Raw genomic sequence first — 19,513 nt, forward strand, 5'->3', positions numbered from 1 at the left:
CGGCCTGCTGTTGTCACCCACAACTGTTGGGTCCCACGAAATGTCAAGAAAAGTGGGGACCCTATTGTCACGGCAGGGTGCTTGCCAACCGACACATCATTATGTCACGGGACCTGGGCACGCCGCGAGTGTGTAAGCCATTCCACACGTGTTCACCTGCCTGTAGGGCCATGAAGCTGTTCTACACAATTTACATTTCCATTCTGCATGCAAGTCGACAAAAACATTCGTTTGATTTTTCATCTTCATGGCTGTCTTGTGTTTTCACCTTTGACCCTTTAAATTCCACTAGAATTATATGTACCACTTTGCATTTTATACTTACAAGTTGCTTATGAGTCTGACTACAAACAGCGATTATAAACAGTAACTACTGAAATAGTGAGTTCTAACCCCACTCGAGGTACGGGTGTATATTCGTGACTTTAATGTGCAGTTTTGTATTGGAGACAGTGGCTTTGCGACGAGGGGATTCCCCGTCAAAGAATGCCCAATGATTCCCCAGTTCCAAGTTAATTTTAAAATTTAACAATTCAGGAAACCTATACGTAAAACGCTGACAAAGATGAAGACAAAATGTTTTGACAATCAATGTTATCAATCATTTAATGAAGTTTACAAATAAATTCGTACTTAATATAAAACACACATCTCATTAATATAAGTTTGATTCGGGACATTTATGTTAATTTAAATATGTAAAAATTACAATAAAAATAAACTCTGTCTGTAATATCATTTGCTTTGTAACAACATATGTACAAACGTAACGACAAATTCATGCCTTGAAGGCGTATAGGGTAGTAGTGGTATAGTTCCACCGTTTATTGTCCTCGGCAATAGACTGAGGTGGGTGGTGAGCTACATTTCCGGCCGCTTTACCCTCGATAGAACAGAGTTAGTATCCTTTGAATATGAGTCTGGGTGGGCCACAGAGCCGGTCTGGACGCTGAAGCTAAGAGAAAACGCTATTTTAATGCTGGAAATCTAACAACGGTCGTCCAACCCCGAGGCTATTTGTAATTCTGATTGAAAACATTAGGTTTATATCAGCAGCAAATGAACATCAAGGCCAAACAGGTATGCAAGATATCTAAAAAGCATTTTTAAAATATGCACGCCTCATATACGAGTACCTACAGCGTACAGTTTCTAGGTTGTAAACTTACTGCGAAGGCGCTACAGTCCACGCCATGAGACTTGTCCTCTCAGTAGATATGAAATGTTTTCGATATCTGACAGAACTCCGTGGACCCTTTTCAAGTCCTTCACCTAAACAGAGCAGCACAAACATACGCGGCCACACATCCATGCCTCGAGTGATATTCGAACCCACGGTCTCAGTGACTTTATGATCACAAGTTACTACTACTTTTTACTTGATTTGCTACTGTACACACCTCAAGGACCAAACTACAAATAAAACGGTACGTGACATCATCGGTACTTGAAGAAAAAGTCCGTACTTGTAACAGTCATGTAAATTAACTGAAAACGGTCACTTCAGAGTTCTTGTAGATGGTTTCTGATTTACGTCGTTAGGAACAGAACCTCCGAGCTAATCTGCTCATTATCGAAATAAAATGGAGTAATTTGTGCTGTGGCAATGTTTTTTTTATCTATTCGAATCTCAATCACGTTTGCTGCAATTTTTATTGAGCTTCTTCGTTATTTTCCTCAGTACCTACAATATTACAACAAATCATTAAATATGCCACGACCGCTTCCTTCCATAGCCTTGCAATTTCAACATTTATAGTCACCCACCCTTTCGAAAATTCTTTACTCACATTTGAGACAGCGCAGTTAAAGAAAACAAGAAATTAATAACATTATTTGGACTTAGTACTAATTTTCCATCCACGTTTTTTAACAAAATTGTTCTCTTACACAAATGAGTTTCTATATAAACATGCTGTCTTTAGAGCTTCATTACGCTGTTTAAGTAAAGGTTCCCGTCATTGATAGTTGTATCAGCAGAATGAATCAAATCGGGACTCTTCTTCTGCATCAGACGTACTGACATCCGTTCTTAAAATTAATTTAAAACAGTAGTATCACATTAAACATGAGTGAGAATTATACACAACTTAAACGTTTTAAACAGCTCACAATTATCTAATTGTTGGTCTTTGGATAGTAACGCCGTTTGGACTTGTAGGTACAACATTTCGGAGAACATACTGTCTCCATCTTCAGAACAACTTTCCACCGAATCGTTTTAGTTGCATACAAACCCACGCGACGTTACTCATCAGAAGACCAACATCAACTTCTTCATCGCTGAGAACTTCAAATTTCGTGAATCAATCAATTATTATGACTGAACAAAGTTTATTTTATGCAACTCATTAATACACATTGGAAGATACTAACTATTGAAGTAAAAGGTACATATAGTTGCCACTGGGTTTCAAATAGCTATATTTTGGAACTTCCCTCGAAATGTCAGGTAAATTATTAATTTCTTTAAAATAATGTTAACAGAAAATAAAGCTTGTTGATGGAATAACAAATATTTATGCCCACACCACAATTTATACGTGGTAGAAACTATAATAGTTGAATTATTTTAAATATTTCCCCCATATTCCCAGAGAAATTTTACATAATAATTACGTATGTAATGTACCATAAAAATACATACCAAATATTATATAAACCCGTTGCAGGCACTTCTTCAAATCCACTCTCGTTCTCTCTCTCTCTCTTTGATGGCGTTTCACAGTCCTCAGTTCTCGTAGCACACAAAGTCACACTGGAATGTAACGCCACTGACCCAGCACCTGCCCTCCTCGACTACTCCGCACTCCACGGCCTTCTCTTGGCGACTGGGCGAGTGGGTACAGCTGCAGGCTCCACAGCCGTCGACCACGGGTCCTCTCCCTTCTCTTGCAGCAACACTCCCACTGATGTGACGTCACGCAGGTTAAAATCATCCGCCACTGTTGGTCTTCCTTCAGTCTTTCAAATTCGGTCCTAAATCCACTTTTCAAACAATGAAACATTTCGACTTTCGACACCTTGAAGATGTCTGTCTTCTGAATTGTAGCGCCGTGTAGTCTGATAGAAGTCTCCTAACGTTACGGAAGTCCTTGCTGCTTCCATCATCAGGGCGATATCTTCCCTCGGAATGTGCGTGGGACAATCACAAGGCTGAACTGTTTATTTATTGAAGTGAATGTCCACAGGATAAGAAACCAAAGTTCGAGTCCCACCTTAATCTATTTATTTATTCCTCTATTACTGTCTTATTGTTTCTCTTGTTAATACATTTAGCAACATGGAAGAACATGAATTACAACGTTAAAATAAACATAATTCGTATTCAGTCTTTCTGTTTCTATTTGAAGTATTTTGCAATTTGCACGCATGGTACACATTAAAAAGGCCTAGAAAACTGTGGTTCAAAAATTTGAAGTAAAGAGACGACTTGAAAGACCTAGGAGCAGATGGGGAGGATAATATTAACATTCACTTTAAGAGGACGGGAGGACGTAGGCTGGATTTATCTGGCCGCAGAATTGGAAGCGGTGACAGGCTCTTGTGAACACGGTAATGGAACTTCCGATTTCCATAAAAAAGTGGGGAATTTCTTACTAAGTAAGCGTCTATTAGCTTGTCAAGAAGAAATTTTGATACATGGAGTTAGTTAGGTTTATATCTATAACGATAAATGAACACTAGATAAATCACATCAAGAAATTAGTGTTAACGAAAGAATTTGTAAAAATTATACGCCTACTTTAAAGTGTAGTCTGAGAGACGCCAGTCCGCTTGTGTGGAATCCAGTTAGATAATGTGCATAATAACATGACGACCTAAGTAATTAATTTTACTCGGTTCCATTTAGTTTCCTGTTTCTTTTTGATGGCTGATTCATACAGATATAACAGAAAACTGGTTACATAAGAATAATATCAGGACATTTTATGTCCTCGAAACCTGTCTTTTACTTTCACACCCGCGATTTCAAACGGCAAAATTTCGCGCAAAACTTGGAGGTTAACGAAATATATTTTGTTTCTTTTTTAACTCTTCACGGAAACGAAAGTGACCTAATGTAGAATTAATTCATAGTATAGCTTAAAAATTTCATTAGGTTTAACTACGTACCAAAACATATCACTAGCATTCATTAACCTAACGTTGGTTGCAAAATATACTCCGAATCGTTGATTTCCATCTACAAGACTACACGTTATCAGGACCCAGAAGACTGGCAACATTTAAACAGACAAATTCTTGACTAGCTGAACAACTTCATCATACTTAGACTTTGTAAGTTTTGATCTGTAAATTTAAAATGAATGTTTTCATTAAGTTATGACGCCTACAGCTGGTTACCTAGGCCGATATTCTAACCCGGGTCTTCTGAAATACGAAGGAACAGATTTTCAACAGACCTGGTTTAGAAATCGATAGTACAGAACCCATTTATTACAACCATGAACAGCAAGCAATGAATTGGTGTTGCCTATGCGTAGGGGGCAGTATTGCCTGCCACACCTACAGGCCCTCTTGGCCTCCATGCAAATGTGCTGGAGTTCGAAAAAAAGGGAGGGGCAGTCATTGTTGTTGGTAAGGCAGTGCCTTGTTTATTTTTCTATTCTTCTGTTTCATCCTGCACGATGTTTGTTTGGAACGTAACATCAAAAAGTCTGCTGAGTGATTAGTCGTCATGCTTCGTATTAGAGAGATCGTTGGTTCAAATCTCGACATGGACTTCGCTATTCCGGTTCAGTTTTTCTGACAACCTTTCACTTACCAATCGCTGTTTAATCTGACATTGAACATTATATACACTCTCTAGATAAAAATGTCGAGTTAATGAACGCCAAAGTAGGTGATATATATTCACACAGCTGCTTCGTTAAGATAATGAAGAACCTCGCCTACGCTTAGCCGGCGCAAGTGACCGGTCGGACCTTCGCACAAAAGATCGACTGCTCTGTCAAAGCAACTTTGCTGCAGCGCACACGTGGGATGGCTTTCGGCCCACGTAGATAACACGAACACATTGCAAGTTGCTGGGGAGTCAATCCGCCGCATCGGATAGCATCGCGCGGTACAAATCAGTACCATTGTCAGGTGCCCTCCTTACACCTTGCACCCCGCCAGGGAAACTCGAAAATCAAGCTTCACAGTAAACTTAAATAACGCATGTTACAGGTACAGTGGATTGTATTTCAAAAACTGACATGCCTCCTAGGTTTATATGATTTCATCAACCACTTTTCAAAGAACCTCTGTCTGTGTTCTGTCAACGTGAGAGACCCAGGTTTCATTCTCATACAAAACAACAGGTAAAATAATAGATATGCATATTTTAATGTTTACCTTTAAATATAAGACAGAATGACAAAATATTTTAAACTTCACAGGTCTGTTTGATGCCTTTAATAGCCGACAAAAGTAATTCGTCCGTTTATTACAACTGTGGCACTTTGCAAGCAGATCGCAATTCATATGTTATATCAACTTGGTTATAGGCTGGTAACCATTCTGAAATTAACGTGTCACTTAATAAATGTCTTCAAACTTTTGTTCTCACTGTTTCAAGCTCATTCATTTTGTGTTCCATTGATTTTAGGTCTTATGTTTTTCCGATTATCTACATTCATTTGGCTTTTCATTATGCAGCTGTTGTACTTAGCCTGATTCCTCTGGCGATACGACTCAAGATTCAGACGTTAATGAACTTTATTTATAGCTTCTGAATCGCGATGTCATTATTTCAGTGCTGGTTTCTGCCACACAATATTTATTTAGATGCGATAATACCGTCAAAATATTACGCACCGCCCATGTTAATATCAACGTTACTAAGAAGTGTTCTATTGCAACATTTCTTCCCAGAACAGATTTAAATGATTTACGAGTTGTAACCACACACGTGTCCAGGTTCGGGGCCCCTAACAGAGTCTGCTCATTGAAATGTAACTTCTCGTTAATAACTTAATTAATTTATTCTCTTGTTTCGTTCCGTCTCTTCATTCGCTCCTTTCCTTACCATTTCTCTCCGGCATATTCTTTCCTTGTAGGATTTGAGATCTTCACGTCGGTGGGTTGTAGAGGTAGAACGGTTTAGAAGCACCAGTATTAACCAATGCTCCTCCATACTTTGTCTGAAATGGCATCCTATGTTAGCTTACACTCACAATAATTACATTTATTTGTTTGTTTCGCCGTTAGTTCACGCTGTGAACAGTGTTCATAATTTTGATCGTCTTGTGGCTATTACGCGGGTTCATTTGCCCATGGAATTCAAAAGAGAGCTCCATATATTTGACCAGAAGCTATTCTTTGGAATTAGTTCAGTTTCCTGTGAAACTATTTTTAAGTTAATTCAGTTACTTGCTTGTATAATTATTTTCTTATTTATTCTTGTGTTTAATTATTTATTTCTCTCTTAGTTTTCAATGTCAGAATTGTTCGCAGTTTTTATTACAGTCTGGCTACAAGACGAGTTTAATTGTTCCAGGAATTCAGAAATGGGTGCAGTTTTTTGGCCGGAAGCCAATCCGCAGAATCAGTGCTGAAACTACTTGTTACTTACCCCACTGTTTAATTATTATTTCATATAAATTGTTTGTTTACTTAATTCTTTTATGTTAATTCACAATTTTGGTTGTGATTCTTATTACCCTGTTGCTATTGTGGAAGTTTATTCGCTCTTTGAACACGCAGATAAACGCCGCGCGTTTGATCGGAACCCGTTCTAAGAAATTCGTGTTTTCTCTCAGGCCACTCGCTACAATAATCTGCATAATGCTGGAATTCCTGTCTCATGTGACGAGTGAGATTCCTCTGTTCATCGTGTTTCTCGATAAATCAGAAAGCGTATGTAAAACTCTTCTCTTGGTTTTATTGAGAAAGTTACATTTTTTAGTTTACGTATTATATACAATTTGGCAGAAAACCTCTGTAATTAGTTTATATTTTAATATAGGCTATAAATTTTACCCTTTGAAGTATAGGCTCTCCTAAACAATATTTAAGAAATTAGACCGTTCCGCAAAGAAAACACAACACATCATAATTTAGAATGTTAATTGGTTAATGTTATTTAATTAAATAATTCCTGTTTACGAGTAAACTGAGATTCAAGCAAAACGCAGTAATAAGAAATGCAGACTTGTTGGGGTTTAAGCAGGTGGAACGCATAGTTAGCGACGCTGGTTGAACAGAGGCGTTGGTCAGCGTTGAATGAAGGGCTCTGTCGCATGCAGTTATCGGAATCAGTGATTCTCAAACCGGGGTCCGCAAGTGGGCTTAAGTGGTCCGCAAGTTAAGTTGATTTAAATTTTGTATTTTTTTGATGAAGGTTTTAATTTTATCGTTTTTTTTTACTTTCACATAACGAAAAAATAACAGCTTCTATCTATATTTTAAGTAATATATTATATTTAATACAAATATATTCAGTTTTGAGGGGGACTCCCCGATACCAGAAAAGTTGAGCGGAAGATTTAGGAACACTGTTCTAAATAATAAACGCACTTTCGAATGACGTAAGACCTTCCACTTGCTATAAATCGTATACGTATCATAAACAAACACCTTGACGACTCTTAATTATTGTGACGAAGCATCACAGAAAACGAACACTGAATTGTAAGAAGCAATAAATTAGCCAGCTTCTTTCGCAGTGTCCGGCTTTACGAGTGTAACACTGCAAGTGTCAGGTTATAAATTGCACAATATATTACGAGATTCTTTGTAATTATCAATGTGCATCAGCAGCAGAACACGATTGACTTTAGTCGTTTCGTGCAATTAAACCATTCTACGCAGTAACAAGTTTATCAGGTTTTATTAAAATCATCCTGTGGTATGGCCAGATAAATTTGTTTTGTTTTGTTTACCCGTCATGTTCCCAGCTTCCAAGATACATTGGTCTGTCAAAGTAACATCCTTTAATTAAGTTTCAGGGTTTAATAGTGATTCATTATATAGCAAAATGTTCTGGAAAGAATTTATAATGTATGATTTCCTTGAAATGACTTTTTTAGACTAAATGCATCACACGAGTTTAAGAACAAGTAATTAAGACAAGAATACATAGTTCGTGTTTATGATAATGAGGAGGAGATATTTGCCCCTTTTCCGTCATATCTGCTTGTAAATTTTACTTTGCCTAGATATGCACTTCGTTTGGACAAACTAGAAATATGTGGTAGTGATATTTTAAGTTCTCAAGGCGACGACCATGGAGATGGTTGTCTTCTGGGATGTTACGCTGTGTTATCTGGTAGATTCTGACCAGCATTTCAGAGGCGAACATCAGGATGATTTTTTTTATTCTTTATAAGTTATTAATTTTTAAAAAGCCCATAAAGATTACCTTAAACACGGTAGTGATGTTGTATTTTCATGGCCTCTTTCAGAGATATAAGTTTGTAATAAAAATAAACTACGAATTTTGTGTTTGGAAAAGGAACTGTGACTGTTACTTTATACCTTTACAGTAGTGACAACTATGTAGTGTGTACCACCCATATTTAACGGTCACTAATTCTGCATTCTGCCCACAGAGTTCTTTGTGAGTGTTATATAGTTTCTAAAATGACCAATGGTCATTTCCCTAACAGCATTAATCATGTGAATTTCGTAATAGATAAGCGTGTTTTGTTTGAGGTAAAGACTGATTTGTTACATTTTTATTTACACAAAGTTTGTGCTTTGAAGGGTTAACTGACTGTACATAGTTTTATCAGCACGTCACCCTGCTAAGTGCATGTTTTTAATCTTGTAGTACAAAATCATGTCCGGTTAAGGGCATTGCACGGTGAAAATGGGTGCAGGAAAACATGAAGATTTCTGTTTAAGACAAGATAATTTATTACCTTCTTTTACTTGAATGAAATACGAGTCCACAGGTGGCCTGACTGGAAGCACGTAGCGGTGAAGGTGCACTCAACCGAACAAGTATACAGTTTATTCATACGCAGCGCCACAAGGCTACATCACACGTGTTGCAACACCAAATTCTGGGAGAGAGACGACTTTAAATTTAGTCACAAGCCACTTTGTGTAACGAACATTCAAACTCCAGACGACAAAAATTCTCTGACAATAGCTCGAAAGTTCATCAGTCATCATACAAATATGTCACTGGACCATAGCCGTTCGCCATTTCAATGCAATTAGAATTTTTACAAAAGTCAATAAAATCCATTTTGTCTCGATTCGATATCGATACAACATGTCGGTCTCTGAATCGATTTTTCGTCACGATTCAACTAAGCCCCATTGAAAATCGATATGAATTTTTTGTCGTAATTCCATCTGTCTCGTTTCTGCCATTCCTTTATCCCTTTCGTGCCTCTGAACAAGTTCGAGGCGCTCAACTCTCGGACCGCCCACACACAAAAAAGAAGGCGGCGAGGCAAAGTATGCTGACTTCGGCTGTTTCTTCGTTTCGAGATATACAAGATGCAGCAGCGCAATGACAAGGCATCTGGCCGTCCTTTGTATGTACATGCAGCCTGGTTCACCTTGGAAATGCATGTAGACCTACGTGTGTGCACTGCTCTTTCAGACGGAGCTGCCAACATCTACAAATTAAAAACAATAACTTCAATAGACTGAATGGTAAGTATCAAAATAATGTAAACGTGGGACTTTTGTTTCTTTTCTTGACGACTATTATTATGATTATTGTTTGCACAATGTCAATCGTTAGGATTATTCTGAAACATGAATTTGGAATAATGTGGAAGGAGGTAATCTTGATGTGTGTTTATGGACTTTGAGGGAAACCCAGAGAAACCTCAGTTAGGGCTAGAAATAAAACAGGAGATCTCTAGGATTCGAACCGAAGTGCTAACCACTCAACCGGAACGGTCCGTTATATGTAGAACTGTTCAAAAGATAAAGCAAAATAAAGGAGACAATTTAGACGTAATGGAGCACTGCCAGTTGATTATGGAAGTGAAACTTGAGTTTTAACAATGAATAATAAAAAATCAAGGTGCAAACTACCGAAATAAAATGCTTAAGAAATGTGAACGTATATGACGAACAATGCTTTATGAAAGTAAAATGTGTATAGACCTTCATATTTGGGGAGGAGATTCAAAATGAAGAACATATTAATAACACAGCGCCGAAAGAAAGTCCATAATTCGAACTGCGGACGCCAGGAAGGATAGGTCAAATTATTGGTAGACTTGGTAAACGTTGCACTGAATCTCAACGGGATATTTGAAAGTATCAAGGTCACTGGTCGTTATGTTAAAATTTAAGACCCGAAAAGATTGTCTACGAATATTAGGTGTCTATTACTTCTCTATAATGTGTTCCCTAAATTTAGCATGTTAGGTATGAAAGCCTTCTTCTTACTTCAGTGATATTCCTCCACAGAAAATTTTCGATACTTCCTTATGACAAGTCTAATTATAGAAGCTGAGTTTACTATTAAATTTTATGGTCCTGTAATATTAAATTCCATCTTCACCAATTCGAGAGTATTCTGGATACAAATTTATGTATTATCCGTGTCTGTGTTCGTTTTTGGAACACAATCTGTAAAACCTATAATTTACATTCCTGACATCTGGTTTGAATCTAACTCAAAAATGTACAAAAGTTCAAAGCAAAAAACGCCGTCTCCTAATGGAACTGAGGGTTTTATATATTTACTTACTTGGTCACGGTACTTCTCCGTGTTTTCCAAATTGACTGCTGTCCTTACAAGTGTGCATAGAATGCTGTCAAGGCAACGTTCTATGCACAAATATATTAGATTTTTCCAACGAAGGCGTATGTAAAATCTTTTACCAGCTTCTTCTTCTTCTTCACTCCATGGATCAGGCAAATTGCATATTCCGTCCTCACAGTGCATCTCGCCATCTTTTCTGGCTGCATATTATGAAGATTCGGAGTACAATTAATTTCCTTTATGTAGGATACCTGACCACAACACTGGCTTCATTTGCGGTCTAAATACAAATTGAAAGTGTCGTTCTCAGATTTCAGTATGTTCAGGAATTCATATTATTATTCAGGTAAAAAATGTTGTAGTATATCTTCTTCTTGGACGAAATTGGTTTTTGCCTATATAAGTGTTTCTATCAAGTTCAAGAACTGATCCTTTCCTCTGTTTCTGGAACGACCTCCATCCATTCTTTTTAAAAAACACTAAATATCAATGTATTATTCATGGGACAAATATTCAGTTATGGTTTTTGTATACTACAGAAGATAAATAAATTGCTTGCAAAATTTCGTAATTTATACAGGTCTCAGTAATGATTGTGTTTAACCTTCTATTTCTGCTGCTTAGTTATTTGTGAATTATTAAACGATGCTGTTCGTAGTCCAGACTATGTAGCGTTGATAGGGTGATTAATAAACAATGAAATACATAAACTGTTTTTTTCTGACTGGAAAACAGTTTTATTTCACTGTTCTAATTCGATTATATTTTTCTAATTATCCTTAATTCCCTGAAAAGACTTTGTCCTGAAATTTTAACGTAACCGATTGTCAAATGTACGAAGTGCCTTAAACCACATTAAAGCATAAAATATCTGCTTAGTCACGTCTTTGGGACAGAATAGATCTTCTTACATTCATCTCTGCTGCCGCGACAGGTTCTGAGCCAAGCATAACTTGAATTTCGAACCCCACCCCCAATTCAAAGATATCTCTAGAACGACCTTGTAAAAACAAAACGAAAGATCGTATGATTACTATAAGTCTAGGACAAGACTAATAACAAATTTATGCTTAGTTGGATTGCCCTACTTAATATTCGTTTTCAGATCTTATGGAGTAGTAAGAACTATTTGGCCCTCATAATGTACGTAATTGTATCATTATAAAACATTTCTATACTGTCCAGTCATCCATCAAAGTATCCTTTTGTAATATTAAAATTTTTCCCCATTTCTTGTTCTTGTTCTACATGCTCAACTCATCTCAGATTCTGACGTAATAACAAACAGCATTAGGTTGAGTGTGCAATCCGCTCCGTTGCTAGTTCATCTCTCAACTGAAGTATGTACTTAAAGAAGCTAGCTCAGTCTTAAGTAGTGCTATAAACTAAATGAAGCTGTTTTCTGGTGACCAGTTCTCGAGTGTGGGTGAACGAGTTTACTCAGAACAAGTGGATCTTAACTGCAATGTAAACCTACAGTTTCATAGTATCTCTGTTGAATTGTGTCTTTGCAATGAGAGAAAGTCTAAAATGAAAGGCATTTCTACTTTACCTCAAAACTTACACTTGTATCACTGAAAAAAAATTGAGAATATAAACAATACAAACCTTGAAGACCACTGTCTTCTAAAATGTCGCGCCATGTAGTCTGGTAGATTCTGACCAACGTTTCAGAGGAACTTACTGCCTATCACTGATATTTACTACCATTATTATTATTTAGTGTTCTGTCTGACGACAGGTCCATATGAACAGGATCCTTCCATCCTTTTCTCGGATTGGGACCTGTTCATATACGTTCTTGGCAGATGATCCAGGAGTTGTTTGCCATTGCCTTCTTCTGTGTGTGAATGGAGTAATTGTTGGGATGCCACGGAGAAACCGGGGAAGCCCCCGGAGGAAAACTCCGTGTTGCCTAGACCACGGCCTTGCCCAACACAAGTTATAAATTCGGGCACCACCGGGAATCGAACCCGAGACCTCAGGATTACAAGGCCAGCGTTCTAACCGCTAGGTATATTAATTTTAAACACATTGTTTTGCAGTGGAGGATTTTATGTCAGAGGTACCCGTCAAGCAAGCGATATGTTTCTTATAAGGATGATAACTATTCAACTAGCCAGACAATTTTGTTTCGTTATGAAAGCCGAACGTATTTATACGTTTTCCCGTTGTTAAAATATATTTACAATTCGTATCGTAATATACGTATTTTTTTCTGAAAACCTATTAATAAATCAAGGGTACGACTTACAATTCATAACGTCTCTTTTCCTGAACGTCTGATACTAAAGCCTATTTCCTGAATGCTAAAGGTGCGTCTTACAATTGATAAAATATCTTCTGAGTTGTTTAATACAAATCATTAAACTTCTTAGTGCGTAATTTCCTCCATCCTCTTGCTTAGATACAAATATTCTCCTCAGCGCTTCGCTTTTGTATAATACCAATCCAGGATACACACACTGGAGTTTCAAACTCATGTAACTTATGATCCTGAAATCAGTTTTCACAAGCAACTAGTCTCACTGTCGGAGAATGCTTTGTAATAATTTCTTTTGCCAAAGTATCAGGATCGAGGACTTTGGTAAACGTCTGTACAGAGGACATACAAAGAACAAGTTTCCATTTATAGACCACTTAATGGTCCAGACCGGTTAAACATAAATGTTGACGCACGACAGTGTATGTACATTAACTGTTTTATTTATTGCCTAAGAACAACTAACGTAATACGTTCGTTATGAGTAAATTAACACGTAATTAAAAGCATTGTTTAATGTGATTTAAACTGTAGGTATATAAACGAAGTGGTGATTAAAAAGTAAGTGAACATAAACAAGTTATACCCAAAAATAGATTATATCAAAGATGGAAGACGGCTGTCTTCTGTGTTGTTGCACTGTATATTCGGTAGAAGTATACCGAAGTTTCAGAGGTGCTTGTTGCCTCCATAATAATGGCGAAAAGTGACTCAAGTCGATAAACATCTACCAGACAGCGCAACAACCCAGAAGACACAAGTACATCTGAAGTAACCTTATCATTTAACAACAGCAAATTCACTTAACATGAACTACATGATAAGTTTAAAAATTTGTACTTTTCAAAAATATTATTAGGATCATCGTAACAAGGTTGATGAGACAAGCGGTATATATAGCATGCATGTGGCAGATAAGAAGTACACAACGAATCGAAGTCTTTAAATGTGAAGGGAATAGACTATTTAGGAAAACTAGAAATAGATGGTAAGATAACATTGAAATGAACATCTTAAAAAATGATATGTGGACTTGATTTATCTGGCTCCTGATAGGTTCCAGGTGGCTTTTTCTTGTAAACACGGGGGAAAAAATCAGATTCCGTAATGAAGGGTTGGCGTATTTTTTTGACAATCTGAGCGGCTATCAGCTTCTCAGGATAAGCTATGCTCCATGGATTTAGTTATTTATGAATAATTTCTTATTATTCGCCAAGGCAAATTCACTGAGTGATCCGGAATGCCTGGTCCTTACAGAATAAAATGATGCATTTACAGCCTTTCCCTTTTTGAATATAAGGTAAGAGAAAAAAATATTTGTGGATGCAAAGTGAGTGGACTGGAAATTCTGAAACCACCTTCATATGAGTTTTCAAGGCTGTTGGCGTGTTGAACTTATGACGTCAACTCTCACTTTTCTGTTTCCTCGACCGAAAGTTGCTCGTTTGTTCTGTGCTTTACGCTTATTTTTTAAAAACATTGTATGTGGTAGTCACCGGCTTGCTAGCATGCCGACTGACTTCCCTGGCATTACACACTTCTTGGTAATTTCTTTCTTATCCACTTTAGCTCAAATGAGATGCTGGATATGACTGAAAATAACAAACTTCAGTTAGTGTTCTTTTCGCAGTAATCTGTATAGTAGTGTGGCAGCCCTGTTTTATTGGTGATGGGAACAACCGTGGTGGGAAAGTAAGGTGAGCTCAAGCACAGCTGACGTTACGTAGCACGTGATCATATTTTACGGTAGACACGTGTCTCACGAGAATGAGTAAATTGATTTTAATTAAATTTGCTATTGGAGAGTGTTAGGTAAAATTATCGAACCATGTCAGTTTTAATTTAGATCGGACACGTTTTAATGACCACTTTACACACGAGCACGCACACTTTCTCAAAAACTTGCAATAACAGTAGGACGCATAAACCGATTTTTAACTTACTGGGATAAACTTGAAAAATGAGTTGGATAATGGATTTTAGTTTACTTCTATAAACATTCACTACGGTATTAAACAATTAAGAGGAAACATTGTGATCAACACTGACGTCATACGCAGTTCAGTTCAATTTTCGTCCTATATTTGGGACACTTTATTTCTCCTACACGTCAAACGTTAGGTGTACCAACGTTCAGCCGGGTAGTAAAGTGCATACGGAGGGACATTGTTATTCTTCAGCTGTGATATATATATCGTTTTGTTAAGTTTGATACTACATATTGCTACTGTTGATAGTATGGTCAAGACCTTTGTGTACAAATGATAAACTAAAGAAGTTTTCAATAAAAGAAACGTTGGCAACGCCAGTGGTGTGGAAGAAGGGAGCGAGCACTAGTGACGTAATTTTGAACTACCCGTTTGTGCATCCAATGCAGAGTGTGACCTTCAAACGTTTATCAATGCTGTTATAACATTTCCATTGTGCGTTTGTGGTTTTGTTCAGATTGTGTGTATTGTGATAAACTTAATTTGTGATTTTTTAAACTTAATTACAAACTTTAAAGCAAGCGAGAAAGCAAACGTAAGAAGAAAATCTAGCGTAGTGTAGAGACATTGCAAGTTATTTATGGCGCTAATTTTACGAGGCAAATTTACTATAACCAAATCAGAGATGGACTTCTTCATTTCTTTTTTTGTGCGTTCTATATTCAATTGCATAAGTTATAAAGTTAAATGGGAAATGTTAGAGCAATTCTTTATAATTAAATTGGGGAAATGTGTAGATGATAGTCGTTGCTTCACGGTACTATTCCAGCATTTCCCTGGTGTGACAGGGAGTTACAAAGCGTGGTTATGTTATCCGTTCTTTGTTTCAAATTATAATTTGCCGAAGAAAATTGGCGATGTTCTAAAGTTAACTGAAAAATGTGTGCTTTAAAGAAGGTTATTCAAATTGAAACAATCATGAACATTATCAAACAAGACGAGATATAAAACCAGATCAAGAGGAACTGCACAATGTTATGTTGGAATTCCTGCAAAGTGAGTTTATCTCTCTTTAAATTTATATTAGTGATAAGGCTTGTATTAATGTTCTTTCCTCTTGAAGTATACAATATATAATTGGCCATAGTATGCAGTCAGTTAAATATTTTGTGGTCCTAGGTTTAGAATGAAGTTTTTTAGGAAGTGGGAGTCCGCAGTGGCCGCGCGGTCTGAGGCGTGGGCCTTGTGCCGCTTGGTCACTGTGAGCGTGGGTTCGAAACCCACTCAAGCCATGGATGTCTGTCCGCGTTTTTCTGTGTTGTGCTCTCCTGTGTACAGGTAGAGGCCTTGCGACTGACCGATCCCTCGTCCAAGGAGTCCTACTGAATGTCTATAGATCGAGCCAACGAAAAGTTGGGACCCGCAGTGCTCAGGCACTTGAAGAACGGGTCGTTCCCAGTAAACCCCCCCCCCCCCCAGTTCTTAGAAAATAATTAACATTTTGCCTTCAATGAATAATATGATGTAGATAAATCCTGCGTACTGTAACAAGAAATTAATTTGTGGAAATCATAATAAGTTGTTTTACCTTCAGTAGCAAGTTGAAGTTAAAATTTCTAGCAGGTCGTTTAGAAAGCACGCTGGAGGCTTCGCGAGAAATATTCAGTATGGAAAACTAAAATATTTACCAGTTATTATTGCTGATTAAACCTACTTTATAACTTTATTAAAAGTCGAAGGAAAGAGCACTGATAATTATTCCAGTATTTTGACTGACTTTCTTACATGAGTTTTTCCTATTCAGTTGTGGTTACAGTAAATTGCAGATGTCCCAGACTGTTCTTGAGATCACAGTACATTATCTACACCATGTATGGGAAACTAAGTATTTGGAAGAATATCATGTTATTAGTATCAGGAAAAAATATCGCGGATTAGAATGGAGTTTTACCCAGGCCATAATTTGATCACCTCTTCCTATAACAAAAAATCAATTGATTAGTATACATATCAAACAACAGATGGCAGCCATTACCACTACTGCCCTGTGAGCCCGTAGCTTCTGCTGTTGATGTCTTTAAGACAGTGCCATGAGTGGGAGTTATCTGAAACTGCAAGAAACGCCAATAATGCAATCAACTGAATACATTATTCAGAGTCGAATGGGATCGCTTGTTCACATCTATCGGGGGATTGGGTCTGATATGACAGTAAGTTGTCGTGCAGAATATGAAGCCAACAATTTGTTTGTGTCCACTACTTATTCTTCGTGAACGAAGAAAAATGTCTGTTATTCTGTATATCTAATAAGGATATGGGCAGAAGAATGCGTCTCTATTGTAGAATTCCGAAGTGTTTGAATCATATTCTGACAGCACTAAAACAGAGGTTTTTCCCCTCTGAAAATGAAGACGAATGTAATGAAGCGACATATAGCTTGTGTAATTAGAATAGGAAAAATATGCTCCCGATATATCTACGTTACATTCTCCTCACGTTAATGAAAGCAGAAGTAGATGTTCGGAATGCGAAGCGCATGCTCGAGCCACCTGGCGGGAGAGCCAGAAACAGTGATGTCAAAGTGCGTTGAAGGGGTAAATCGCTGGAAGTCCGTTATAAGCGCTAGTACGTGTGATCTGATTGTAATTATGGTGAGTGGAGCTGTCAAGGACGCCATCACAGCCGTCACCTGTAACCGATCCGCATGTACAAGCGCGTTCAAAATAACTGCACATTCCACTGAACTGTCGTCCGTTTAAGAAGTCATTGCACTTAACGGAGTACTGAATGAATGACTTAAGACAAATATATCACAACACCGGATTTCAGTAGAAGAACAACCTGACTGTACACTTCAGTCCGTATCATGATTTAGCCATGAGCTAAACGATCTGAGTTCGATTCATGGCAGAGCAGAATTTTTCTCTTCCTCGCAACTTTCAAATCGACCCTGTTGCCACCTAGCCTCCAGTCCAATGGTTACCGGAGGTTCTGCTCTCAGGGGTGCGGCGGCCGGGGCGTAAAGCTAACTGTTCGCCTTCATATAGTGCCGAGATTAAGATTATGTGGAGCTTTCCCTCCACTCCCACATACATCTACATGGCGTGGTGCTTACTTAAGCACCAGAGAAAACGTGGTCTTTGCCTTTGCCAGTGTGCTGCCATGATTAGTCTGACAGGCTCGCTTCTAATCGCATGGTCTAATTTCGATTCCGGGAAGAGTCCGGGAGTATACTGTTCTGCACAGTGAAGTCAGTGAGCCTTTGTGTTGCTTCCTACGTTGTCTTCAATTTATTCATAATTCTCGAGTAATTCACTTCAGGCATATTTCCATACAGATGTGTCAGTATTTCGCTTGGCATACCCTTCGCAGCAGATGATACAAATACTGTCGCTTGTATCACTTTTCTGCTAAGCCCTAAATAGTCTCAACGATTCGGTTCCTTGAAACAATTTCCGAGACTTAGAAGTTAAATTGATCTTTGTGTCTAGTTCTGTGTCTTCCCTAGCGTACCTTGACATTTTATGGATAATTTATCATCACGTTATGTTTTAATGTCTCTGTCCGTGTTGCGTAATCAGCCTTTAATGTTCTGCCTTGCCCTGTTCCGATTTAGGATTAATTTGAATATTCTAATATTTGTTAATAATTCTTGGACAAGGAATCAGCCCGCAGGTTAGCTTGTACTTTACCAGGACAGTGGTTTACAGACAAGGACGTACACATGTCAATTTGCGAGCGGGATTCGATCCCGTAATGTAATGTTCGGGCGGTTCACAGCCATATTCATATTATGTCAGACTGTGATCAGCGGGTGGTTATCTTTTACTAAATAGTTTCCAAAGAACGTCGAATGTTGTTTCCTTCTGAATTATTTTATAAGTGCTTTAAAATATTGAAAATGAAAGTGAAAAAGAATCTTATATCGACGGTTTTAAGACGGGACCATCAAATTGAAGCTGTCTTTCTAATAAAGGAGTACAAGTTTGTTTTTCTAACACACCTCCTGGTTGAGAAATTATAAAGCTTTTTCCTATACCCAGCTATGACTAATGACATAGCCCCTCAAAAGATTATAATTTCTCTATGCTTCATGCCTCATCTTGTTCTGATATGTCCATGAAAATAATGTCGTGATTTTAAAAGTGGTCTAAGTATCAAAATGTTGCTTTTTTTTCTTGGTCTAACATATTAGGCTTTACTGGCTTCAAACGTGTCTTTTGAAGTTCTCTTACACCTCCCCTTTAATATTCGCCCAGCATATTCATAATTTATGCTACTTTTAATACCAGTCCTCTAATTCCGTATAGGCATACACAGGTTCAAACTTCTTCAACTATATTGTATTCTAAAATAAAACTGATTAGTATTCATATCAAGCAAAAGTGAAACAATGTAATTCTCTTTGATTTATGGAGATTCCAAATGACTCCACTTACAAATTATTTTCATAAAAATGATTCGATTCCTTAAAATAGACCGTGGCTGATTTTCGGCACAAATTATCATATCATTCGACTCAACGCCACTTTATAAACTGGTACATTGACGAAAGCAACTGACTAAAAGATAATATGGCTATCTTCTAGGTTTTAGAGCCTTGTAATCTGGTAGAAGTTTACCATCGTTGAAGAGGTGCTTGCTGCCTTCATCATC

General features: G+C 37.6%; 1 protein-coding gene across 2 annotated transcripts in view; it reads right to left on the bottom strand.

Annotated features, from left to right (window-relative positions):
• pot (zona pellucida domain protein papillote) overlaps positions 1–2,849 on the bottom strand; it is a 51,113-nt gene extending 48,264 nt beyond the window's left edge. For both annotated transcript variants that reach the window (XM_087351086.1, XM_087351090.1), the window contains exon 1: positions 2,648–2,849. The gene's annotated coding sequence lies outside the window, so the exon portion shown is untranslated. The remainder of the gene's footprint in view (positions 1–2,647) is intronic.
• Positions 2,850–19,513: the final 16,664 nt, after the last annotated feature.

This window comes from Zootermopsis nevadensis, unplaced genomic scaffold, assembly GCF_977971745.1.
Source record: "Zootermopsis nevadensis isolate Lab colony 2312 unplaced genomic scaffold, Znev_1.0 Znev_ptg000002l, whole genome shotgun sequence".
Taxonomy (NCBI): domain Eukaryota; kingdom Metazoa; phylum Arthropoda; class Insecta; order Blattodea; family Termopsidae; genus Zootermopsis; species Zootermopsis nevadensis.